Below are 22773 nucleotides of genomic sequence, written 5' to 3'. Positions count from 1 at the left end.
GAAGAGTGCATGGTCAACGAGAACATGGGAATTCACAAAGCCAGGAGATCTGGGGGGAGAGTGGTGACATTAACAATTATATAAAGAATATCAACAGAAATGAGAAACTAATACATAATTGATGCTAGGGGCAGCGAAACAAAACACAGTGTGAAGGATGGGGGAGGGATCACTCTGCATCTAGTGGAACCTGGAATTTATTCACGAGAACATAAAGCTGGAACCTTCTAGGACTGAAAGTCAACTGCACAATAACTGCACAAAGTGGCTGAAACCATTTGCAGAATGGTGAGGTAATTTGCTGTTTATTTCGTTGGGGGCAGAGTGATATTTTTGGAGACTGAGGCCATGAGAGGGGTGAATTCAGTAATCTTGATTGTACTGATTTAATAATGCGATTAGGTTTCAGTTTGTACTTCATTGGCAGGTCATTCATTATCCAAAATGTACATTAAAAACAATGGCAATCTCAAGCAAATCATAAGCATTACACTGTGCTCACAAACAGCTTCCTTGTCACGTTAGCTAAGAAAATGTAATCAAACATACCCACCTGGGGTTCACATATGAGAAATGACTTCCTTACCCAAGACAAGAAGACCATGCCTCAGATCTGCTACATTCACACTCTGATCTGAAAGAATAGAAGGATATTTACTGTGATGGCCAGAGATGCTTTATCTTTGGACGTCAGGGGAAGTTATTGTGTTGGTTTACTGGAAAAACTCTACTCCTTTAATGTAGCATTGAAACTTTGACAGTGCCAAGGCAAATGTGGGGTCATGGGGATGCAGTGAGGTGGGTTGGGTGTGGGTGGGATGCTGTTCGGAGGGTCAGTGAAGACTTGATGGGCTGAATGGCCTCTTTCTGCATTGTAGGGATTGTATGATTTCCATTGTTCAATAAATGTTTCCTTATAATTCTGATTATACGCTTGATACCTCCAACTTTCAAGTATCTACACTTTACATGCCCTACTGACCACAATGGAAAAAGCAGCAGTCACTGAAAGAGTGAACGAGCATTGCATGGCAATAATGTCAGGTAGCTGTTAAGTGTTCAGTCAGCTTACCATATTCACACACTGTGCAGTGAAGTCTCTCATGCTAGTCAGCAAGTTGAGAGAATTCCGGAGGGACCTGCTTTTGACCCTGGCATCAACCTTTAACTGAAAAGTTACCCTGAACTGCTTGAGTATTCTGTAGTAGTGTTGAATCTGCAAGAGGCAGTGCTTTGTGCAACATTTATTTGCAGACCAATACGTTTATGAGGGAAAGTGTTTGTGTGAATGGCACTGCACTCCCTTGAAAATCTTATACTCACAATGAACCTTTCCCTGCACACACGTGTGGAATGATGACTGATTCCTTACTCACTTTCATGATGTAGGTGTAAGTACAAAAGATGTGTGCAGGCCAGGACCTAGTGCAATCCCTGAGCACTCTGTTTAACTTCAGTGTTGCCCTTACGAAAGTGCAATGCCTTGGCTGTAGTCATCAATGCCACAGTTCAAGCATTCCCAATGTCTGAAGCTAACTACAATCAAGCAGTTGGTTGCTTGTGTGCAATAAGCAATGTTTGACCATTACAACCGTTTTTCATTCCAGATTTGGATTCAGAAATGGTTGCTCATTTCTCGCATGACTGTGACTTTACCAGGCCCATTAGTGAGAATGACACTAGAGCTGGCATTTTAAAAATGCACATAAGGATATATTTGCAAAAGTACAAGATTCTTTACAGGATCCGTCACCCACTTTATCTATGTGTCCCTCAGTATGTTTCTTTCTCCTTCCCCTCCCTCCCACTACATCTGAGTATTGTCCTGACATCCACAGCCTGCTTTGTAGTTGCTGGTGTTGGCCAAGCACCTTAAGGCCACAGTAACAGAGTGCAGGTCTGTGCGTATATTTGTGCTGGACCTCGCAATCCATGTTGGTCACCAGCCTCTCCAGATAAGCAACCAAATGCATGCCCACTAGAGCCATTGCAGTTCAAATAACGTTGGAGGATTCATCCATCCTTTACTTCAGTTTACTGAGTGCATCTGTCTTGTCAGCTTGCTGTTCTTGTGCCTCCCTGTTCGACCATGAGACTCTCCTAACTGGCCTTCTAGAGATCCAGCATTGTCAGAAAGTTGTGGGTTTCTCAAAATACCTGCTTTCCCTAGTGTTAAATCTAATGTGTTGCGCAAGCTGGCTGCTGGCACTTGGAATTTTAATTATAATCATGCAGGAATTGGCAAAAGAAGTGACATGGCACACAGTTCCACTTACAACGTTAGGAATGACATGCTGTTGGTAAAGTTCCAGGCAAAATAAGTGCCCTAAAAAAGATAAATGGTTGCAACAGAATAGCAGACGATCATTAAAAATCTAGCAAAGAGGAACGGTCAGTCATAGCCTGGGAATGTAGTGAAAGAAAGCTAGTTAGTAATAACCAAGTGCATATCTGTGAACATGTATCCTGAAACAATTTTAACAAGTTTAATTTACCGTCATGCTCAGCATAACATCGTTGGCCGAAGGGCCCGTTCCTGCGCTGTACTGTTCTGTGTTCTGAGTTGCCTTTCAAAGATTTCCTGTATCAAGCCCTTATAAAGTTTCTGTCTGACAACAGTTTGCACTAACGATATACGAGGGTATGGGGAAAAGCAGGACAATGGCATGATACTCATTCGGAGATCCAGTACCAACACAATGGGCTCAATAACCTCCTCTGCACTATAACGTTCCTGTGATTCTGATTCAGAATGGGCATGAAGAGTAAACATTCCATGAGTTGTTTCTGCTATGACAGGTCTAGTTTTGTGACTCAGAGCTAACGTAAAGAAGTTGCACATCGTTTTTTTGTGAACCAGTGTTTCATTTCGGTGATTTTAAAATGACTGCTTTCTCATGTTTACTGATGCTTTCAGTTTCTCAAACCACCCCACAGACTTACCTTGCAACATAGTGAATGACACACAGAGACACACACACACTTTAACACCACACAGTGAACACAAATATGGTAAAATAGCGCATCACAAAGTGGTTTACAAATTATCAATGTACATCTAATGGCAGACATATTGGGGTGGATACCTGTCATATAAAGCTGGACTGTAATCTTGGATACATTCATTCCATCACACAGCATTTCACTGACCTTTTTCCAAGTATGTTGGTTCATTCGTGCCATTATTGACTTTGTCTGCATTAAGTTTTATGCTTTGAGTGAATTCTGTGAGGAGGATGGCTTTCTGTAGAATAAACATTTCCTCACAAAATATGGATGATCATCTCTGTCATTTGATTGCCTAATGAGGAGGTTTTGACACTAGAATCGTCCATTTGACAGGAATATTACGACAGTAACCCCTAATCTGCACTCCTATGCACAGATGTGATTTTTTAATTGCTTCCTGAATGCATTTAGATACAGCTCAACAGTCTAATCAATCTCAGCACTCCATTTCACAGCTTGCAGTAAGGGCTGAGAATCCCACTGTTTGCACATGCAGCTAATATCAGCGGTATTGGGTACTAGCCACAAAATAAGAACTTTTCTAATAAACTTTAACAGGTCACTATTAATTCTTGAATAGTATACTGAATATTATATGGTTCCAAGGCTTTAGATAAAATTCTGCGTTTGACAGCCAAATTGTTCTTTAAAACAATTTCAAAATGAGATTAGGAGCTGTGTGTATAGAAGCTGTTTAGTGAGTCATTTTGGTTAATTTGATTTACCAATTGCATTTGTTAAGTTAAGAAGCATCGGAGGCCTTTATACACGTACGGTCAATGAGCAATTCTCACATGAAGACAGACTTTCACATTAAATACAAGAAATATTTGTAGACATGTTCACATTATCATAGAAAAGCTGAATTGTTTTGATTCAGTAGGAGGCTATCAGCCCATCATTTCTGCATTGGCTCTCTGAGGATTTTAACTTAATCTCCTGTCTTTTCTCTGTAAACTTGCACGTTGTTTGTATTTAATCTAACACTACTTGAATGCCTTGATTTAACCTGTTTGTACCACACCTCCAAACAGTGGATCTTTGACCCTAACCACTCACTTCTGAAAAGGATTTTCTCACCTCACATTTGCTTCTTTTACCAAGCACTTTGAAACATGCCTTCTGATCTTGATCCTTATTTTTATTTAGTTATGGGGCATGGGTACCGTTAGCTGGCCAACATTGACTGCTGTCCCTAGTTTCTCTTGAGAAGGTGTTGTGAGCTGCTTTCTTGAATCGCTATAGTCCGTGTGTTGAGTCCAGTTTCATTTTTTTTGTTTAGACTTGTTAGCGATTAATATAACTGAGTGGTTTGCTAGGCCATTTCAGAGAGCAGTCGAGAGTCAACTATATTGCCATGGGTCTGGAGTCACATGTAGACCAGACTAAGTGAGGGTGACAGATTTGCTTCTCTGAAGGACATCCGCCACCATTGCTTCCCCAATTAGGTGAGCGAATGTACATTGAACTGCTTCTACTGCAATTACATCCTTTCTTAAGTAAGGGGGCTTACACGATCTTTTAAATTTGGTCTCATCAATTCCCTTTACAACTGTAATAAATCTTTTCTACTCTGACATCCCATTCCCTTGCAAATAAACGACAACATTCAATTTGCCTTCCTAATCACTTGCCATACCTGCATACTAACTTTCTGTAACTTATTTACCAAGATATCCAAATCCCTGAGGACTGCAAAGTTCTGTAACCACTCTTCAGTTAAATAATATGCTGTCTTTTTTCCCCATTCTTCCTGCCAAAGTGGACAAGTTCACACTTTCTAGCGTTATACTCTAACTGCCAAATTTTTACTCACTCATTTAACCTACATATCCATTAGTAGACTCTTTGCCTTCTTTACTTATCTATCTATTTTGTTGTTATGAGCAAATTAGAAACCATACATTCATGACATTGATATAGATTGTAAATAATTGAGGACTCAGCACTTATTCCTGTGGCACTCATCTATTTGTAGCTTGCCAACCTGGAAATGAGCCATTTGTCTGTGCACTCTGATTCTTCCCAGCTAACCAATCCTCTAAGTGAATATGCTACCCCATATACCACATTTACATGTTCCCCTTTATCCACATTAGTTATTAGTTCCCTGAAGAATTCTAATAAATTATTCAAGCATTCTTTTATACAAAAGCATGTTCACTCTGTTTGATTACGTTAAGATTTTCCAAATGCCCTCTTATGACCTAATTAATAATAAATTCTATTACTTTTTCTGCGACCGATATTAGGTTAACTGACCTGTAGTTTCCTGCTTTCTTCGTCATTCATATCTTGAATGAAGAATTTACATTTATTATTCCCCAATCTTGTGACCATAGCAATATTGTCGGAACTTTGAAAAATTACAAAAAATGCATGTATTATTGCCACCTCCATTTCATTTTGGATTTTAAGATGAAGTCATTCTGGTCCTGTGACATGTTAAACTTTAGATCTTATGGGAGTAGCTATCAGCCAGCTCTCACCCCTTCCTCAAAGTGCCCAACTACGCACCTACTGCACAAGCACCAATATGTTTCCTTTAAAGGCAGACCATCTGGAATCTTCAATGAGCAACGTGAAAAATAAGTTGCCACTTTGCAGCTATGGATAAAAGCAGGTGCAAAATAAGACGTGTTAGGTGAATTGGTTAGAAAGAAAGAAAATTTTACATTATAATATTTCACAAACACATATACACAAACTACAAAACTGGTCAATGCTTTTACCTTACCTTACTTTGTGATGTCGTGATATTGCTTTAATTGTCCCAATATTGATTAAAATACTGTTGAAATGATGTAATTAACATTGACAGTAGTGAAGTAGTGTTAGTCAGCTGGTAGCATGTCGACAGAAGAAGACTCTTGAGTCTTATTATGCTTTAATAAAGAACCCTTCATGTAGTTTACCAATCATCCTGACAGCAATTTTTACATTTGTGTTAACACCAATAACACAACACATGCTGTTTCAGCAAAGATACACAAAGGCTTCTCACATTCCTCCTTTGATCTTTAGGAGTTTTTTACCCAATGATCTTTGGATGTTGAAATCCATGAGAGATTTTCCAAGGATGGTTCCAACTGCAAGGGTTGACCTGACCAATCTAAAAATGAGGTATAGTGTAATGTATTTGCTGAATGTGACCAAAGGATGAGAGAAGTGGCAGCATCTTGAATGGATTTTCCATTTCTATCTCCTCTGTTATCATCATTTCTCGCCTAGATAAGTCTCACATTACTCTTATGTCTGTGATAAATCAGGGGAGGCAATGGCCTTGTGGTATTGTCGTTGGGCTGTTAATCCAGAGACCTAGATAAAGTTTTGGGGGCCCAGGTTGGAATCCTGTCATGGCAGATGGTGGAATTCAAACTCAATAAACATCTAGAATTAAGAATCTATTGATGACGATGAATCAATTGTCAGAAAAATCTGTGTGCTTCACAAAAGTCCTCTAAGGAAGGAAACTGCCATACTTACCTGGCCTATATGAGACAGCGGTCCCACAGCAATGTTGCTGACTCTTAACTGCCCTCTGGGCAATTAGGGATGGGCAATAAATGCTGGCCTAACCAGCAACACTCATGAATGAATTAAAAAAGAGACATGTTGTGATGCCCACCGATGAGGTATTGGCACCTTGCTTGGGATATAAAATGTGTTAGTATCCACAGTTGGTAGGTTTATAGTCTAGATCTTTGTAGACTGATTAGCTTGTCACAACCAATGTTGCACAGAGGAGGCCACTCTAAATGTTCCACCAATAGCAAGCTACTAATACTTGAGCTGCATCCCTCCATCTTCTCTGCTATTGTGATCGGTGTCTGTGGCAGGATTCTGAGTAGCTCACAGATTCACTGCTGTCCCTCTGTGATTATCCTGATCCTCAACGTTCCTGGAATTAGTTGTCTGTCTGCAGTTGAGCAGAGGATACTTCAAAAAAGCTGTAGGCCCTGACTCAGACTCACTAAAGATGTCCCTGCTGCTATTTTTTTGTTTGTGCTCTGAACTATGATTCAACAGATTCAGCCACTAACTACCGAGGGCCCACTGAATTGCATGTATTGGCGCTGATGTCCTGTGATGGCTTGCATTCTGAAGAAATCAGCTCCTCTCAGTAACTGTCAAATGGAAAAGCCACAAGCTGGTCTTTTATGTGTCACAGTCCTGGAAAGGACAAGGCATGGAAATAAATAATTGATGGCTCCCCCAGGCCTTAATTATGACAATTATACTTCTCTCAGTGCTTCCTGCACTAGCTGTAGGTATGACACACTGAAATTGTGTTACTAATCTCCTCAGCCACTTGTACTCATGCCTTCTCGGTGAAAGTAGTAGATTGGCTTTTACCATTTCCTGGCAATCCACTCCCTTCGGACTCCTTCTGCCAGGAGTATCTCAACTGAGGTACTGTTGAAATCGGTGCAGTCTTTGATAGTACTAACTTCAGTTCTATTTGCTTTCTCTGCAAATGAAGTTCTGCAACCTCCTCTGAGCTTCACAGTTGCATTGCCCTTTCAATAGTCGAGATGAAATCACATAGGCATATCCAGCTCCTACAAAAACAAAACCCAGAAGTAAAACATAATGAGCAAAATTGCACTTTTGCACAGATGTCTCACAGTCTTTCATGTTTCTTGTCCACTACTGCCTCCACTAAAAACATGTCTCTATTTTTATTGTTATTATGTGTGTTGGAACTGTAACTATCCAGTCCTTCTTTCTCAGTGATCTACTTGTGCATTCAATACCAGTCGCATATATTTTTGCTTCATCAGCCCATGGCCTCTGTGAACTTGATCTATTTTCTTAAAAGCGATTGCAATGGCAACGTTTTTTAAGTTATACTGGTTGCATCCTGAAAGATAACTCAAGAGCACACAAACAACTCAATATAGATATTTCTGAGTTAGATCTAAAAGAAAAATGGTCAAAACTAATAATTAATCCAAAGAAGGCAGCAGCAATAAAGCTTCAAACATAGAATAAACAGCCAGAAAGGGGATGCGATAAGTTCATTGATCCGCAAAGAAATCCTATTACGCAGGAATTAAATTAGTTGTCATGTTTTATTCCATAAGGGATCTGGCTTGGAGCTATAAATTTATATAAGGAGCACACCAGTGTGGCAGATGTTATATTAAATGGTTTCTGGTCTTTAACATTTGAAGGTGACCACTATGTAATAGCTCTGCTGAAGTCAAAGGATCTCAGGAGAACTGTGAGACACAAAAAATTGTCCTCATTTGGGCAAAAAGGACATTATTTATGTCCCAAAGCCTTTTTCTCTTGCACACAGCTGGTAATAGAGATTCATGAAGGAATTGGCAAGGTTACCAACACAGCAGACTTTTTCTGCAGGGCTTGGTAATAGGGCAAACAAAATATTGCAAGCCCAGGAGAGTTTATATACTGAGACTTGCAGGAAGTCTGTATGACTGACAATTGCAGAGGAGCCCAAGTGGCTCAACTATTTTAATCGGATTGGGTCAGATGATCTAAAATCTGAAGGTTTGAATTTATTCCTTCACTCTAGCTGCGTAAACTGCAGTTGTCACAAAAGTCTCTTCTGTATTCACACCACTGCAATGTACACAATCCCACTTAGAAAGCAGAAGCAAGATAGTGCAGATGCTAGCACCATGTTGAAAATGTTTAGCAAGTCAGGAAGCATCTGTGAAGAGGGAAACAGAGTTCATAGCCACATTATTTATGGGGAATGGACTGGTATGTATGTTTCTTTTTCAGGGGAGAAACTGTAGCATGTGGTGAAACTGTTGGTTCTGTGAGAAAACAATGCATAATGCTAAGGAATGGGCAAAGACAAGTGGAAGAATGTTTGACATTGGGATGTCCACATCTGTAGAGGAACTGGCCTGAGGACATGGACAGCAGGTGATTGTGGATGGTGAAGGAGGAGTGCAAAGGGAAGAGAATGAGGTGTCCTTTAGTTTTGTGCCAGTTACACAATAGAAAGGAGACATGCCAGTCAGGGATGAGAAGAAGAACTGTCAATAATACGAACGTTATTCTTTCTCTTTCCCTGTGCACATACTCACATTCTGGCCATTTGGCCTGCTCCATCAGCAATGAAACTGGAGTCCAGCTCTGAGGAGCAAAAGACCATTGAGGACACAGGGGTGCACTGTCACAGCTTTTCCCTAAGTTCACCAGCAATGCAGTTACAGTTACTTTAGTCATTAGGCAATAACAATTAGAATCGGGATTACAATCTAAAGAACACATGACAGGTAATCTGGAGAAGCTAACAGGGGCTATGCCTGCCAAGTGCTCTGACAAACTGAGCACCGTTGGAGGTCAAGCCTTTTTCTGAGCCTTAAGCTGATGACAGTCTTTTGGGTATGGTCACAGGCTATTGCAGAAGCAACAACTGGCAAGAAACATCTGGGAGAGATGTGTAGATATGCAAGAATTGTATCAGACTTGACCCAGACCATCAGTTCTGCCATATCTCAGGTGGTTGAATTGTTAGCTTAGTCAATGGAGAGGTTGGCAATGCCCTTGGAGAGTCATGGTTAGAAGGTCAGTAAGTAGCTGCGGGATAAGCACATAGACCTTAATGCAATTGTTACTCTGACCATTGGCTCTCCATAATGTTGACCACACCATGACAGTGATGGGGTTGGTGGGGCTGGTTTACTGGACTTTTCTCCAGGTTCTTCCTATGCTCCGGTAGTCAGGGAGTTGACGTTGTACACCAATAGGATGATGGAGGACCTGTCAGCTGTGTTAGGGCACTCTAAGGCTCAGTAGCCATTCATCAGTGAGCCCAGTGCCTCCAGTAGGTGAGCCTGATGAGAATATCCCCAAGCCCATGCAGGAATCTCTCAGCATTTCACTCTGAGGCTGTGCCCTCAGGTCCTAGTCTCTCTTACTAATGGAAACATCTTCTCTACGTCCACTCTATCCAGACCTCTCTGTATTCTGTAAGTTTCAAGCAGATCCCACTTCTCTCATCTTGCTAAGCTCCAACGAGTACAGGTCCAGAGTCCACAACTGTTCCTCATATGACAAGTCCCTCACTCTGAGAATCATTTTTGTAAACTTCCTCTTGTCCGCCTCTAATGCCAATGTATGCTTCCTTAGCGACAGGGCCCAAAACTGCTCACAATATTCTAAGTGCAGTCTGACCAGAGCCTTATACACTTTCTCTGCTCTTGTATCCGAGCCCTATTGAAATGAATGCTAACATTGCATTTGCCTTTCTGCTGCCAACTGAACCTACACGTTAACCTTAAGAGAATCCTGGACTTGGACTCTCCAGTCCCTCTGACGCTTTCCCACATTTTTGCCCACTGTCCTAGCCTATCCAAGTCCTTCTGCAGCTTCCCACTTCCGCAACACTACCTGCACCTCCACTTATCTTTGTGTCATCAGCAAGCTTAGCAACAATGCCCTCATTTCCTTAATCCAGATGGTTAATGTGTAATGTGAATTACTGCAGTCCCAACACTGACCCTGCAGAACTCCACTAGTCACCAGCTGTCATCCTGAAGAAAACTCTCTTATCCTCACTCTCTGCTTTCTGACAGTCAGCAAATTCTCTATCCATGCCAGAACCTTGCCCCTAAGACCATAGGCATTATCTTATTTAGCAGCCTCCTATGTGGCATCTTGTCAAAGGCCTTCAACAAATCCAAATAGATCACATCCACTGTCTCTCCTTTGTCTAACTTGTTCATTATCTGCTCAAAGAGTTCTAACAAATTTGTCAAGTATGACCTCCCCCAGACAAAACCATGCTGATTCAGCACTATTTTACAGGAGTTTTTTTTAAATTGTGAGGGGTATAGGTAAGGTGAATGGCAGGTGCCTTTTCCTAGGGTCGGGGATTTCAAGACGAGGAGGTACATGTCTAAGTGAGAGGAGAAAGATACAAAAAGGTTGTGAGAGGCAACCTTTTTACACAGACAGTGGTTCATGTGTAGAATGAATTTCCTGAGGAAGTAATGGATGAGGGTACAGTTACAACGTCTAAAAGACATTTGGATAAGTATATGAATAAGAAAGGTTTGGAGGGATATGGGCCAAATACAGATGGGTGGCTTAAGTTAAATTTGGGATTATGGTCAACATGGACTGGTTGGACCAAAGGGTCTGTTTCCATGCTGTATGACTCTATGACTCTAAGCACTTCCATGGACTCCACAATTTAATCATTAATAATGGATTCTAAAATTTTACTAATGACCAAGGTCAGGCCATAGTTTCCTGACATCTGCCTCCATCCCTTCCGAAACAAGGGTGTTACACTATCTACTTTCCAGTCCTCTGGAACACTCACTGACTCCAGTGATTCCTGAAAGACTGCCATCAATGCCTGTCCACCTCCTCAGTTATCTCCTTTAGAACTCTGCAGTGTAGTCTATCTGGTCCAGGTGATTTAGCCAACTTCATACATTTTAGCTTCCCCAGCACCTTCTCCTTAGTGATAGTCACTATGCTCACTTCTGCTGCTGACTGTCTTGAAGTTCTGCTATGCTGCTGGTGTCTTCCACCACGAAAACAGATGCAAAGTGCCAATTTAGTTCCTCCACCATTTTTTTTCCCCATTGTTACTTCTCCAGCCTCATTTTTCTGTGGTTAAGTGTCCAGTCTTGCTTCTCTCTTACCTTTTAGATATTTAAAAGAACTTGTAATCTTTTCTTATATTGCTAGCTAGCTTTTTCCCAGGGGTCCTTGGGATGAACATGTGACATCTCATAATCAGCTGTATATTGCAATTCACTGAGTAGAGGTAAGGGTCATAGAGGAAGGGATTGCATTCATATAAATACTGTTCATCATTGCACAACCCTGTTATTAGAAGGGGTTGATTTATCAAAAATGTCTGCATGGGTTAGACCTTTATTCATTAGATGTTAAAAGAATGAGAGGTGATTTTGTTGAAATATACAAAATTCTGAGGTGGCTTGATATAGTAGATGTTGAGAAGATGTTTCCACTGTTCGGGTAATTGCAAATGAGGGGACATAATTCATCAAAAAGGGGCCATTCATTTAAAACTGAGATGTGAAGGAATTTATTCTGAGGGTATGAATGTCTGGAATTATCCACCCAGAGAGTTGTGGAGGCTAAATCACTGAAAATATTTGAAAGGAAGCTGGAAAGATTTTTTAAAAAATATTGTGGAGTTGAGGGCAATGCTGAGCTGACTCAAATAAGGAATTGGCACAGGTGAGCCACTTTATGGAATAGCAGGACAAGCATGAGGAGCTCAATGGTCTACTTCTGCTCCTATTTCTTATGTTCCTACTAATAAGCATTTTCCAGAGCACACAGGGGCTATTTAATGAAAAAAGCCATATAACAGAAACGACTAGTTGGTCCATGGTGGTTGACACATCAATGTTTGCTGGAAAACTCCCCTCCTGCAGTCAGCTGCAATACTGTGAGTAGTTTTAGACTCCTTATCTAAGCAAAGGTAGTTGACATTGGAGATAGTCTAAAGAGGGTTCACTAGGCTGATCCAAATATGGACAGACTGTCTTATGAGGAGAGGTTGAGTAGATTGGGCCTGTACTCTTTGGAATGTAGAAGAATGAAAAGGCAACTTTATTGAAAAATGTGAAATTCTGAGAAGACTTGACAAAGTAGATGTTGTTCATCTGGGCAGTCTAGGGCCAGAGTAAGGTGTCAAACCTTTAATCTGGAGATGAGAAGGAATTTCTTCCCTCTTCTTCACCACAGACGGCTACTGAGACCGGGTCATTAAGTATGTTCAAGGCAAATAGACAAATTTTTAAGGGAATGAAGAGTTATAGGGAAAAGACAGGAAAGTGCAGTTGAGCACTTTCAGATCAATCATGATCTCATTGAACGGCAGAGCAGACTCAATACGCTGAATGGCCTTATTTTGATCCTGTGTCTTATGGTCTTATTGCTATTTAAACACATCACTAATGCCACAACTCACTTCATTGATATTCAACTTCCTATCTTCCCAAATCCACTGAGCAAACTAGACATTGAGTATACTCAACTGAGCAAGTATCTGGAAACTTCAGCTCACTACTTGATCCATAGGACATACATGTTGGACACCAGGCACTGATATCTCAAGGACCACTCCGTGGGCACCAGCCACCCCTGCTTCACATATACAGACATTGACATCTGACATGTGCCATCTCCTAAGAACACTGATGGCTTATTTCCAATCAACATACAATACATTTTTACACTTTATGTTGCACCTCAATCTGCACTGGCAACCATCATTATAGAGCTGTAGGAAGGACACACTGAGCTTAGGAACATGCACACAGCTCATGGACTTAACCAGGCTATATTTATAAACTGTTTAATTGGTCTCTTGGTGCTCATTTAGTTTGAGGCTACTTGCATGTCTCACAGCATCTCTGCCTTGAATTGCCTTGCCTTGCTTTTTTCCACTTCACCCCCTCAGCCAGAGATGCCAGGCTCACAGAATAAAGGCAAGAAACTTATCATGTTTTTCAGTAATTCTCAGTTAAGTAAAAGGATATTGCTTTCACTCAGGGGGTCCTGGCGCAGTAAGTCAAAGCCAACCTCCACTGCCAGGTTCAGGTCAGATTCAGGAGGCTCTGCAGCTTGGGTGGTGAGGAGCCAAATGTCAGGCAGCTCACCACATGTCTTGAATCCTACTTCTGTAGGTTGTTCTAAGAACAAGGTAGGTATTAGCAGTGGGTGAAGTTGAGGTGATATCTCAAACGGGTGAGTAGGCAGTGCAGAGGGCATGCGGAGTTAGCAGAGTCAGAGGTTTGGATGGGTGACTGCAAGTGAGGGAGAATGTTGCAGGCAACAGTTAAAGTGATAGACTATGAATATTGGTGGGACATTCGTACTGTCGCTAAGATAGAGTATGAGGTATCAGTGGGAAGACGGTGGCAATTACACTTACAGTTTGGAGATGATCTTACCCTTCTCTGAAATTGCTGTGCATTCTTCCAGATGGTTCAGACTGCACTGATCCAGGCGACAACCTTGACCAGACTGGCACAGTCTGGATTTGTGGCCTCCTCTGCTAGTCCTGGGGTAAGAGAATGCTCTGCGTGGTAAAATGGACAAGAATTGGGTGAGAGGGAACCATAGGGGTGGGGCAGGTAATGAAAGAGGTGGGCTTGGTCAGGTAGTTTGAGAAATCTTGCTAGGCGTCACAGTGGAAAACGTTCTAAAAGTACTTGATGCAATTGGAACTTAGCTAAAAATAAAGGCAAGTTTCACCACCAAGTTGCTGAATATGTTTAAGAAGCAAATAGATAGGTTTCTAGAGGTTAAAGTGTCCAGGGTATGGGGGAGAGGGGGAGAGTGGTGGGGGAGAACAGGAAAATGGTGTTGTGATGCAGGGAAGCCATGAATGGTAGGGCCAGTTCAATGGGCTGAATGGACTACTCTTGTTCCTATTCTATATGTTTCTATGGCCAATCATTGTGAAAGGAACAAAGTAAGCAGGGAAACACTGTTGTAAATGAAGCTGTGTTGAAAGAGTTCAGGATGCTGAGTGAGTTCAGAGCTATAAGAAGTGGCTAAAAGTTGTTTTGAGTTGAATTGTTATGACTACAATTGCAGACTTTACATTCATAAATGTTTTCCTTTCTGGGAAGCACAGCTGCCAACCTTGAGGTAGTCATTGTTAGACTGGGGAAAAGCCAGAAATAAAAAAAAAGTTACTAATAGTTGTTTTTAATCCAGCTCCTGGCTGACTAGGCTAGTTACAGATGTCAACTGAGCATGAAATAGGATCTGCATCTGTCAAGACTTCAAGATGAAGCATTGCAGTGGTACTAATACCTCTCTCACTGTCAAGTGCTGTAATAAAGTTTGCTTTCATTTGTTACTGGTTTCCTGCACGAGAAATAAGGCAACAATCTTTTCACACCTGATGTCTCACGTCAAATTCCACAGATTTCAACATTATCCTTAGATAACATGATTTTCCGCTCAACTTCCACAGTTTTCACCAGAAACATTGAAAACCCTAGATCTGGAGCTGCTGTGCGTGATCACTATAGTTACCCTACAACTCATTATGACCATTAATTACAACAGTGGTGATTTAATCCCAATGTCCCATTGTGCTACTGTGGGTAGAGTGAGCAGTGAGTCATACAAACTTTGCATGTTTCTCAAAGTATGATTTTCCAAAAACTGGAGGTATATGTGCAGAAACAAATTCAGGTGAAATTTGTGCATGTTTCAGTAAAGACTCCTGAAGTAGAGCGACAAATACAAAATGACTGATGGCATAATATGCCAGGCTTCTTACAACTGTTTAGCACTTCTGACATGATCCAAATGCACTTCATAGCAGTGAGATGAAAGAAGAAAAGTCTTGTCACCAGCCACATAAAGAGATGTAGGACAGGTGACTAAACAACTTTGGCAAAGACGTAGATTTTATGGAGAGGCTTAAAGAAGGAGCAAGAGGTCGAGATGCAAAGCATTTAGGAATGAGCATTCAGAGCTTAGATCAGTGACAAAAAAGACATGGCTCAGCAGTTGTGAGATGAATAGATGAATTGGAGGAGCACAGAGATCTTGCAGGTCCGTAGCACTTGATGTTGTTGTAGACATTGGGCGTGGTTTTTTTGGGGGTTTTCAGAACTTCAACAGCAGCTGTTAGCACTGTGATGCATCTGCCTTTGATGGTCAGATTCTACTTTTGTTGGAGATAGTCCTCGCCTGGCACATGCGTTATGTAAATGGTACTTGTTATTTATCAGTATAAGGTTGAATGTTGTTCAGGTCTTGCTGCACATGGTCAGGGCCTGCTTCAGTATCTGAGAAATTTCAAATGGTGCTGACCATTGTGCAATAAGCAAACATCAGCAAAAATGAAGCAGCTGATGATTATTGGACCTAAGATACTACTGTTATGCGATGTCTGGGACACAAATGATTGACCTCTAACATCCATAAATATCTTCTTTTGTGCTAGGTATGTCTCCAACCAGTGGAGAGATTTCCTACTGATTCCCATTGACTTCAGTTTTGCTGAGGCTCCTTGATAATATACTTGTCAAATGCTGCCTTTGCAGCTACTGTCACCTCTTTTGGAGATCATCTCTTTTGGCTATGTTTGGATGGTCACACAATCAGGAGCTGATGGCCCTGATGGAACCGAAACTGAACACAGGTGAGTAAATTTATTATTGCATAACTGTTATTTGTTAACGCTGTCAGTGACAATTTCTATCACTTTCCTGACAATTGGGACTAAACTGATGGTACCTAAGTGGCTGGGTTGAATTTGTCCTCCTTTTGTAGACCAGACATACCTCGCTAATTTTCTACAGTGTTGGATAGATGGCAGTGTTGCAACTCTATTGGAACAACTTGGCTGGCATCATAGCTAATTCTTGAGCACAAGTCTTCAGTACTCTTGTTGGAGTGTTGTCAGGGTCTATAGACTTTGCAGTATCGGCTTTTTCCTGATATCACTGGAAGTGAATCAAATTGGCTAAAAATTGGCATCTTTGATACTAGGGATCTCAGGAGGCAGCTGTGATGAATCATCTGCCTGGCACTTTTGGCTGAAGAATTTAATCACTACATAAACTATTCGGAAATTCAACACCACAAATCATCTCCACACTCTCCCACAACAAATGGAGAGGAAACTTAGAGAAACTATACATATACCAGACAGATGTACACAAGGACCAGGCACTCCTCCTGTGGAGAAACATGCCAACTGAAGAAAAGGAGAGTGGTCCAGTACAAAGTCTAACATCACACCATATACAAACTGTTTTTCCAATAGCAAAATAGAAGGAGTAATAGATGTGAGGACAAAGTTAGGGTGAAGTGGCAGAAAAGCAAATTTAATTTTGACAAGACTGCTAAACAATTGCCATATTTGACCATTGGAGAGTCAGGCAGATTGCAAACTTTCAATGTTCATTAAATCACACAGTACTGAAGAGGACCTTCAGCCTATAGAGTCTGTACTGCCAAAAATACTCTGTTGTTACATTAGTCCCACTTTCCCACACAAAGACCAAAACCTTGAATGGTGTGACATGTCATAGATTCATTCAAGTTTTTTTTTTCAACAAAAACCATTCAAAGTGGGTTTTCTTGTGCATTGAACACAGTGCTGTGTTGTACACAGAGGACCAAGTGTGGCATCATTAATTGGAATAATCACATCCATTTTCACAGAAAAGTTAATTTTCTATTTCATTTTCCCAGAGCACAACATCACCTACTAGAAGTTGACATTGGGAATTTGGCAATGAGTCTTAATGGATTTTCTAGGGACTTCAATGACACATCATGAATAGAAAAAAACTAAAGAGAGATAGAGTTCCATGGGATTTTAAAAAATGCACAAAAGAAATAAAAAGAAGAAAAAGTAATAAAATAACAGCTTTTCAAAAAAAAATCTGCATTGCAAATTAAAACCTGAAAGAATGAGCCCTTATGCATATAAATGTTATTTTTCAGTGTTAGGAAAGATATTTGACTGTAATTAAGACACTTCATGCCACTCCATGTCTTTCACTGCTGAGTTTGTTGTTAATGTAATATATTCAGCTTTCAGAGGAGTAGGGTAACTCACAGCAGCTTCCTGATTTCCATATTAAATTGCGTTGTGAGACATTGGAAGGTATTGTCCAACTTATCCTTTAATAATGGTGACACGGACTTATCATCATTTTGTTCAGAAAACTATTTCTGTTACAAGCATTCACTGAAGATGAGCAAGGTAAAGAGATGCTTGTGTCTTGTGGGTCTCTTCAGTAACTTTTTTTTGTCTAGAAAGTGCAGCTTATCAGTCCTTAACATTATTTGTTAACATTTTTGGGAAGAATTGCTCTAAATAATATATAATATCAACATATTATTTTTTGTTTACATAGTTTAGTCAACCTGACCAGACATGTTATAACATACATCTGGAGCAAGTGTACTTGAATCCTGACCTTCTGCAGCAGAGGTAGGGACATTACAACTACACCCTAAAGAGCTTGGTTATTCTAATTTGACACAATCACTCCATGGCACACCTGGAATTAACTTAAACTTCTTACAAATAGGAGTTAGTGTCTTAAGAATTCTTCAAGAAAACTTTGCACTTGACCCGTCCACTCGGCCGAAGCTGGTGAATCATCCACGAATGCTATCAAATAGTGATGTGGAAAGACTGGTCATTGTGTTGTGTGGGATATTTCCTTTGCTGGCTGTGTTCCACTATTTTGGTTTCCTGAGAAGTTAAAATGACCCTGACAAAATAAATCTCACAACAAAGAAACTATTTTCCGAACACTTTTTTTATAGGGAAGTATACAAGTTTAAGAATAGCTTTAAATTATTGCTTCCTTTCCTTGTTGTTGTGGATAAAGGAGACACTCTAAATTATATGAATTTCTGCTGGTGTACTGTACATTGGTTAACTGTGGGTGACTGAAAGCTAGAAAATATCGAGAAAAATTTTCTGTACAATTGAAAATGCCACACAGCATCTGTTGTTCCAACTGATCACAGCTCTAATCTATGTCTCTGATATTGGACAAAAAGGCCTTCCTCTGTAATGCACAAATGTGGTCTTTTACCCTGCTGTTATTATAAACATTGGCAGTTATACAGGGGGAACATACAGGGTTAGCCAGCTGATGTATTGGAACACAGCCAGATTTTTTTCCAGCAAGGACTTTCCAGGTCATGACTAATTTTGATAGCAGAATATCCAGGAAGCAGCTGCCTCTGACAGAAGGTTGTTCTGTGTGCACACACAGAGGGGATAGCTTGTGATCACTGCTCCCCTGAGACAGCCAGGAAGAGAAACAAGAAATGACTTCTGAAGACGCAAGGTGGGACCAAAGGCATAATGTAAAATCCTGTCACAATGCTTCTTGTTGAGTGTAATAACCCACACACAACAGTCTGAAGTTTATTGTAGATTGTGCCTTTGGAGGTTATGAAATATCAAGTGTGTTTGGAAGAAAGATCCAAACATTTCCCAACCAACCATATGTGCAGTGCATTTCTGGAAAGAAGAGAGAAAATAGTACAAGAGCATAATCAATGGGTATATCAACTTCAGCTAGGACTATACATACATGATCAAGATTTTCGCACAAACACATGGGTTCATGGAAAGATATTACACTGTTGTGCCCAGCCTAAGTTAAATAAGATTATATAGTAAACTTTATTTGAACCAGCACTCTGGGTAAACAGGCAAAAATTAGATACCTCAAATACTGCAAAATTTACTACATTATTCTGGCAAATTATTATAGTTACCTAACTCTTTTTTTACCTCACTGTAAACATACTTGTTGCTGAATCAAGTGGCCACACAAAATATCAACACTTGATTCAATTTCGAGTCAATTTCTCTTCAAATTCCATAATCTATCTCAATGTCCAAGTAGACAGTTGAGGGTGCAAGTGAGAAGGCTCTCTATTTGAGGTAAAATTGCATTATTATTTAAGTGATTTACGTTGTAAAGAAAGTATAACAGTGATGTGTATGCTCCAGCATTGTGCTTCAATTACCTAGTGTGTGCGTTGATTATGTGGACCTCTTGATTAATTGATCAATCAGGAGACTCCTGGTCCCACTGGTACCAGTTAGTAAAAAGTTTGCTGTAATAACAATAGTAATGAGCGATGGTCAAGCCCTGCAAAGAAATAGATGACATGTCGGAACTGTATTTGATCAATGACTCATTACACAGGATGACTACTTAGATATTGAAGATATCATGCCAGACAACAACGTTTCACCTTGGTATCAACCCCTAAATTTTAAAATCACACTTTCTAATTTCAAAAGCCTAAAATGTGTAAATTTTGATTGACCTGAAACTTGTAGCCAGGTTGTCTCAATGCAAAATTCGTTCTGTTTTTTTTTTAAATTTGCTAAGCAACAGCATTGTCACACCTCCCAGCTCAAAATGTTGTGATGAGGGATAAAATGTTTGCATAAATGTATCAAATCTGTATGAGTGTATGAATGCCTTTCCAAATACTCTCTCTAAAACTATAAGAATATAAGAGATAGGTCTGAATTTAGTTTTTCTTAATATATATGTTTTCATTTGAGTGTGAGTTCATGTGAAAAAAAATCTCATTAGAAAAATTTTGGAAGGTCATGAAGCATGAGAGATAAATCAAACAGAAAGAGACTGCAATAAGTTGGAAAAGTGGAATATGAGTTATAAAAAGGATTTACCGTTCAAGCAGGGCAAAAACTTTAGAGAAAAACAAAGATTGGGAACAAAATCTAAGTCACCATATTTGACACAAGAGAAATGAAAATCAGTGCTTCCTGAACCCAATAACATACTGTAAAACAACAGGAAGCTAAGCGAAAGGGACAAGGAACAAATCTTGGGAGCTAATGGACTGAATTTTCATGTCAGAAATCAGGTTCGACTACATAGGGAATCATTCTGTGTCCTGGGGATACTGCACAATGTGGTGTAGACAGAGCTACCACTGTTTTGTAATGGTGTTGCAGATAGAGCACACTGCACCAATATGGCAGAAAAGACAGATGTTTATAGTTGTCAGTGAGGTAAGGATCAAGTGAACTTCTTGGTCTAGATAATGTTCAGTTTCTCAAGTATTATCGCTTATTTGAGTAAATGGAAAGTATACCATTACATTCCTTAGGTTAGTGTTAGTTTTGGAGAGGCTTTTGTCGATGGTATGTTTTGATTAAGATACCACACAACTGGATTGAACAACTCCTGAGTGCAATGTTATTTTCCTTCAGCCTATTAAGTATATCCCCTGTTTATAAATCCGAGAATGTGTAAGGTTTAGTTTTCACTTGATATCTTTACAACAATTGTTAATTAGAATGGAATCATGTAGATAGCATATTACCAAAGGTATGCATTCTCTTAACTTGCAGCAATCCTTAGTGATAGTTCAAAGGACAAATGCAATTATAAGAATCAGCAGAGATCCTAACAGGTGGAATGTACCAGCAGAAAAATTAGGTCGTACACTTTTTCACAGCGGCATTCAGTACTAATTAGTGGAAGTTTGTTGACCGAGGTCAAACTGGTGTTACTAATAAACAAGACAAAGTGAAATGAACCCCCTTATTCAATGGGATGCCAGCCGAAGATCATAAACCTAAGAGAACAAAATGTTGCACAATATATGTCTTGTGCAAGTAAATGATATGTTTCTCATCATCTTGGAAGTTTAGTATTTGTAACTATTTCTAACAAAAATGATGTTGCTCTTGTTCAAGTTTTATATTTAACTTTCTTTTTTAACATGTATGGTTGGAGAAGACAATATGGGAGCCAGTGTGCACAATTTGCTGCAGCCTTGAGATTTGAATCAGGGAAAACAGAGACAGCCTTTGTGCCCCCTCCTTGAATACTCACTTTTCTCAAACTAAGACTCTTCATCACAGGTAGATCTTCACAGAACTTCAGTGACCAGAGCAATCTGATAAAATCAAATTTTTACACACAGATAATATCTGAATGTAGGTTCACAAACTGACTATAACTCCCTTTATCCAATCTGATTAGTGAAGCTTCACTGAAGATCATAGGAAGAAACATTAAAGATGTGGATCTTCCCATTCATATTTCTACCACATGAGACTCTGCAGCAATATAGAACCTTACATCCATTCTTTAATAAATATATTTACAGTTTCGAGGAGACTTGACTCCATGATCTTGCAAACAATCACCTCAGCCCTAACCTCTCACTCCTCTCCAAACATGTTGAATATGTGTTTGATGACCATATCTGTCTCCAAGTTTCCCTGAACCATATTACTGAATCCTTCCTACCAGGTTTCCACACTGTCAAAAAAACATGGCTAAAAGGAGGGACAACATTGGAGCTTTTCATCTTGAACACATCATGATGAGGAGGCAAGTCACCATATGTTGAAAATGAACAGCAATTTATACAGAAGAGAAGAGGGCGCTCATAGACTGAGCTATCACTGGCATAGAGATGCAGCAGGAACAGTTAAATGTCAATCTTAGTACTCAAGCCAGGCAGGTAACACTTTCTTCTCATGTTGTATACACACTGGTGCTCCTTTTCCAAGTGTGGTTACCGGCATCCTAGACCTCATGAGCAAAAGGTCATTTTGACTTTTCTTTTAGAAATCTTTAAGTTCTGTTTGGTCTGAAAAGTATTGTAAATAAAATATATATTAAAGTCTGAAATGCCTACATGACCATGATAACAATAATCTGATCCTGCTCATTTTTCTCAACCTGTCTCTAGCTCCAGGTTGACTGCACCATTCTCTTCCAACACATGTCCATCTGAGTGAAATTACATTTGCCTGGCTCAATTCTTATCTTCCTACATGTATTCAGAGTATCATCTACAATAGTATTGTTGTTATCTCTGCTGTTCCCAAAAATCTATCATTGAACCACTCCTATTCCTAATGCGCCTACCACACATTAGCAATATCATTCAGAAACATGACATTAGTTTACACATATACATGGTTTTCACCCAGACCTAACTCATTACTACGTCCCTCAGCAATTTCATTGTTGCTAATTTAACAGAATCTTTTCAAAATCCAATACTGGGGAAGCAGAAATTTTTGCCAGATAAATATTGAGAAGATCGAAGTCCCTGGTCCCCATTTCAAACTCTGTTTCTTAGCCATCAACTCCAACCTTTTTTCTTGCCTGAAGCTGAACTAGACTGTTAAAAAGATAGCAATAGAAATTTATTGTTACCTGTACTTGTGAAAATGCAATAAAATGTGTATAAGTCGCCATAAAAACATCGTTA

The sequence above is a fragment of the Rhincodon typus genome, chromosome 3, assembly GCF_021869965.1.
Source record: "Rhincodon typus isolate 14 chromosome 3, sRhiTyp1.1, whole genome shotgun sequence".
Lineage (NCBI taxonomy): Eukaryota > Metazoa > Chordata > Chondrichthyes > Orectolobiformes > Rhincodontidae > Rhincodon > Rhincodon typus.
Note: the sequence above shows the minus strand (reverse complement) of the source record.